We start from the raw sequence: 6,000 nt of genomic DNA, 5'->3' as shown, positions 1-6,000 counted from the left end.
GGAATACACAGATATACAAGATAGATTGTCCCGGCAGCTTCATCATATGCAGACACATTTGAGTAAAGAGTTGGTAGAGGATGAGGAAAGGGATGATTTATCCCAGGAGGAATATAAATTTGATGCTGCTTCAACCCCGAGAAAAAGACCCGGACAAATGTCCCTGGTCCATCTTAAATTTGTTAATAATTTGCCTAATTGGGAGGAAAGTAAGGGAGTGTTTCGTAATGTTCTTGGTTTTGAGTCATGGCTAGATAAATTTCAAATTAAATCTAAGGAAGATGCTTCCCGTTATTTCATGTCTTTTGTGCCCCGAGTTCATGTCCCATCTTAGAGCCCAGCAAGCGAAGGGAGCTCAGTGTGATCTGACAGAACCGCAGGGAAGAATGAAGTTTGTGATCTCACAGAAGTTAGGGGTGAGAAAGCCCTCTCCGGCATTGTTAGATTCCTTTAAAATTAGAAAGGGGAGTGATCTCAGGATAGAGGCAGATAAATGGGTTGCAGCCTGGTGTGTTGTGTTGGATAAGACCTTAGATACTATGGATCAGGGTGATAAATTTGCTATGATGGAACAATTTGTAAAAAAAGGTTCCCTTGGAAGGGGTTTTTAAATCAGGAGTTTTGCAAAATGCGGAAACTATTGAGGACGTGGTGGAGGCTCTATTAACTAATGTTAGGACAATGCAATCCGAGGTGAAGGGTGATGAGTCTAATGTTTTTGCATACCATTCACCTCGGGGTGTATCTGCTGATTCAGGGAGACCAGGAATTCCGGGAGGGTACGGCCAGCTGCCGAGAATGGGCAGGTCCCGTTCGGCAGAGCCCCCACGGGATCCCATGAGAGGTCCTCCCTTGCGTTATTTTTGTGGACAGCTAGGACACTTGATGTTTTTGTCCCAACCTTGTGCCAGGGACTATACCCCGAGAACCCCAGGAGCCATTTAACCCCCAACGGCCCCGGGAGTTCTCTAGACCACCTTTCGGAGTTAGACCTCCATATCCAGCAGTGAATGACCCTAGGCAATATCAGCAGTATAATGGTCTTCAAATGGTTAACCCAGGCTCATAGGAGCCTTCTGCTCCTGCTCTTTCCCCGATAGCTCTCACTCATCCGCACCCGGAGGTCCATGCTATTCAGGGAGGGGTCACTCCTCCTCATCCCTATGCTCCACTGATTAGGGAGCTACAGGAACATGAGGACCAGACTCTGTCTAGGAATCTCTTTGGGGCAGAGGTGGCAGCTGTGGGACGGAAGCCGTGTTCAGATGGGGATGATGGATTTTTCGGGCTTCCCACTGCAGGTAACACTGATGGGGTGTACCCCCTGTTCCCCTTGCCCTCCTTGCCCACCTTCCCCTGGGCAACGATGGGAGACTTTATGTCAAAGGGCGATTAGAGGGGGCTTCCATGGGAAGACATCCTCATCGATACAGGGTCTTCAGTTTCAGTAACAAGACACAAATTATAGTCACCCCTGGACTGCCTGAGACTACTACTTTGGTAGGAATTGAGGGCTCCTGTATTCAAGCAGAAAAAGTCGTCCAGTAAACCTGAGATTTCAGGACACAGGGGGATCGAAGCAAAGGGGTCTTCGATGCGCTTTTTGGGTAAACCCACAGTGACAGTCCACTATTTTGGGAGCAATGGGAATTGTTGTTGATTTAAGTAACAAAGTCCTGTGGCGGAATAAAGAAGCCACTATCTGTTCTGTAATTTTCCCTGTGGTGGAGGAGGAGGAGAGTTACAAATTACCCATTGCTAGTTTTGGATTTTGTACTGATGAAAATGCTGACAATGATGCTTTGAAAAATGAATTGAAGCAAAGGTTCCCTGAATTGTGGATCTCAAAGAAAACTGATTGTGGGTTAATGCAAACTCAGGTTAAAATTGATGGTGAAAAACTGCCACCTTTCCAGCGTCAGTACCGTATTGCTGAGGACGCAATCCCTTACATAAGGGTTGCAGTCAGTGAACTGGAGCAGCAAGGTGTTGTTGTGAAAGGTAATTCCCCATGTAACAGTCCTATTCTACCTGTAAAAAGGAAGATGGCAGTTTTCGAATGGTAGTAGACCTGAGACTCGTAAATAAGTACACTCCCTCAGCAGCTCACCTTGTTGCATCTGTCCCTGAAGTTATGTCACAGTTGAGGAGTGATTGTAAAGTGTTTTCTTGTTTAGACATTGCAAATGGCTTTTTCTCAGTACCCCTAACACCAGAATCTGCCCTCCGCTTCGCATTCACTTTTGAGAATGTGCAATACTTGTTCACGCGGTTGCCCATGGGATTTCACAGTTCTCCTGCGTATTTCCATCAGGCATTGGCTCAAGTGTTAGAACCCCTTGGCTATGGAGACAAAGTCTTACAGTATGTGGATGATTTATTGATTCAAACTGTCGATGAATGTGAACACAAAGAGACCCTTGAAAATGTTTGTCAGGCTTTACAAAATGCAGGACTCAAAATGAGTCTAAGCAAAGTACAATTGATGAAATCAGAGGTTAAATTTCTGGGTGTGTCTGTCTCAGCAGAAGGAAAGAAACCCATGCATGACAGGGTTAAAGCTATTCAAGCTGTCCCCATAGCAACTAATATTACTGAGCTCCGAAAATTTTGGGGTCTCAATTTTTCCAGAGAATTTATTGAAGATTTCGCTTATCTGGCTAAACCACTGTATGATTTATTGAAAAATGACTTTGCCCCTGTCAATGTAGAGGGAGCAGCCTTACAGGCTTTTGCGGAATTGAAGCGCACCCTTACGGCAGCTACTGCATTGGTTAATCCTGACCCTTCCCAGCCATTTTACATTCAGACTCACACTGGTGATATCTCTATTTCTTCTGTGCTTCTATAAAAATGGCCCAAGAAAGCCCAGAAGTGTCTAGTCAGTTGTATGCCCTAGATTACTACTCTAGGCTGCTTACCCCCGTGGAAAAAGGATTCACTTTGTGCATGAAGCACCTACTGGGCGTGCACTGGACTATGAATCAAGTGAGACATATAGTGGGATTTACTCCTTTAATTTTACAAACCCCACGTTACTTTAAAACCTTTGTTGAAAGGAAAAGCTTCAGGTATTAATTCACAGAGAATGGCCCAATGGATCATTGATATTGAGACTAGAGACTTACAAGTCGAAGTTGGTGAGAAATATCATTTAGCCCAGATGATGAAATATGCAGGAAAAAGTCACGATTGTCAAATTGAACAGGCTAATGTCACTCCCTCTCCCTTCCGAGCGGATTTCCAGGAAGGAATCCCTTGTGCCTATATCGACGGAGCTCGATATTGGCATGATGGGCACTACGTCACAGGCTTCGCAGTGTGGCTTCCAGCTAAGCCATTGCTGCTGCAGTATAAACTCCCTGGTCATTTTTCCGCTCAAAGAGCTGAATTGGAAGCAGCTTTAAAGGTCATTTGTGTGTGTACAGAGCCAATGAATATCTTCAGTGACAGCGGCTATGTTGTTTCCTCCCTCACCCTGTATCTCAATGTATGGGCCCTGAGGGGGATGGTTGACTCACAGAATAACATGCAGACATTCTCAAACAAATTGAGCAGCAGGGCAAAGAATTCCCGAATTTATGGTCCTTCTGTAAAATTAAAGGGCGCCAGAGGTTGATTCCTGACCCCCACATCCTTGGCAATGCATATGTAGACCACGCAGCCAAGGAAGCTGCACTTACGGGCGATGACAAATATCCTCAAGAAGTCATTGCAGCAGTCACTAAAAAACCCCGAGTTTTTTCTCCTCTTCAAGATCTCGTAAAAGCACAGAAGGATGGAGACTCATCCCTGTTCAATTCCCTTGAGTCCCTGCCCATTGAAGGGGAGTGCCTGTATTACAAAAGGGTTAATGACAGGCTAGTGCCTTACATCCCAACAACAATGATTAAGTCTTTGCTCAAATTTCAAGCTACAAAGGTGTTAAAATTGTTCATTTCAATCAGTGTAGACTTCTTAATTATTTTACTGAGATTTCTGGTAAGGGCTGATACTCCACTTTTTTTGTTCTATTTTCTCCAGGTCAGCCGAAGATTTTCATATTCGACTCCTGGGACCATGAACCTATTGGATGATCAGGAGAAGATGTTTCACACTATACAATGGGACTCTGATAGTGTGAGAGGGGGAGAAGATCAGGAAAATCCAGAAGCCAAAGAATCAGAAGAAAAAGATCAATAGACTTAATTATTATGCAACTTATTTTTTTTTGGGACTAATATTTGAATTTTTTTTTATTATGTTTTTGCTATTTTTAGGGACTTTTGCCTTACACACACACATGTGCATAAAGCGCTGAATTACCTCAACATTCTTATTTTCAATAATTCACCTATGAATATTACAGCACTGTATGTTGTACTCTGGATAGAGTACAAGAGGGGGACTTGTAAGAGAATGGTCAGCTATAATATACTTAGCGGCCATGATGAATCAGGCAGCAATCTTGTCAAAGTTAGAAAAAGATTCAACTTTTACAAAAGAACTAATAAAATGTACTTCAAATGGAGGATGGAAAATGAGATCATGTCTCCTAGCAACCTCAGCAGACATGCATAGAGGAAGATTGGAACAATAGGGGAATAGGGTTACCAAATATATGGTCAATGTGTGTATATGTGATATTGTTGGTAGAAAGAGCAAACTCATTAAAATGTCAAAATGCACAAATTTACGGATATAGTCTGGAGGCAATCATAAGATTGAGGGCAGTAGCCATACATAATAATGACTTTTATGGGTTTTGATGTGTGAGGGAATGTTAATTAATATTGTCATATTATATCATTATATTCTAAAATACCTGTTTCTGTAGATTACCATGTAAATGCCTTAGAATTATAATGTAAACGCCCTCTGTGGCAAAATGCAGTTTTCTTTGTTTGCATCATGTATAAAAAGGCACCCATAGTTTCGCACGGGGCCTTTTCACCGCCAGACTTCACAGCGAATCTCTGCCCATCTGATTTCCTGTTTTTGCCTGCATGCTTCAACTTTCCTGATTATCTGTCCTCTTCTGCCATGTATCTCTCAATAAACTTCGACCTCAGCTCAATAAGAAGATTGTCTACAACTTTTTCCGGTCCTTCCAGCTCTCAGTAAGAACTTTCTCTTACAAAACCAGTCATGCTGAAGGATGTTGCAGGCAGCAGATCGCTCTGCACAGCATCTCCAGACTCTGTCACCTGTGCTCAGTGTGAACCTGCTTTCATCTGTGAAGAGCACAGGCTCCCAGTGGCGAATTTGCCAATCCTAGTGTTCTGTGTCAAATGCCAAGCATCCTGCACAGTGTTGGGCTGTGAGCACAACCCCCATCTGTGGACCGTTTGTGCAGACACATGCACATTTGTGGCCTGCTGAAGGTCATTTGCAGGGCTCTGGCAGTGCTCCTCTTGTTTCTCCTTGCACAAAGGCTGAAGTAGCGGTCCTGCTGCTGGGTTGTTGCCCTCCTACAGCACAGCACCCTCCACATCTCCTGGTGTACTGGCCTGTCTCTTAGTAGCGCCTCCAGCCTCTGGACACTATGCTGACAGACACAGCAAACCTTCTTGCCACAGCTCGCATTGATGTGTTATCCTGGATGAGTTGCACTACCTGAGCCACTTGTGTGGGTTGTAGAGTCCGTCTCATGCTACCACGAGTGTGAAAACACAACCAACATTCAAAAGTGACCAAAACATCAGCCAGAAAGCATTGGTACTGAGATGTGGTCTGTGATACCCACCTGCAGAACCACTCCTTTATTGAGGGTGTCTTGATAATTGCCAATAATTTCCATCTGTTGTCTATTCCATTTGCACAACAGCATGTGAAATTGATTGTCAATCAGTGTTGCTTCCTAAGTGGACAGTTTGATTTCACACAAGTTTGAGTTACTTGGAGTTATATTCTGTTGTTTAAGTGTTCCCTTTATTTTTTTGAGCAGTGTATTTTGAAAATTACTGTATAATATATTTATTGGAATACAACTTTAGAATGCAAAACACTTTAATCAATGTA

This window comes from Dendrobates tinctorius, unplaced genomic scaffold (assembly GCF_039654945.1).
Source record: "Dendrobates tinctorius isolate UK_male_01 unplaced genomic scaffold, ASM3965494v1 ptg000155l, whole genome shotgun sequence".
Taxonomy (NCBI): domain Eukaryota; kingdom Metazoa; phylum Chordata; class Amphibia; order Anura; family Dendrobatidae; genus Dendrobates; species Dendrobates tinctorius.
The sequence above is the reverse complement of the archived record's forward strand: the minus strand, read 5'-3'. Positions refer to the sequence as shown.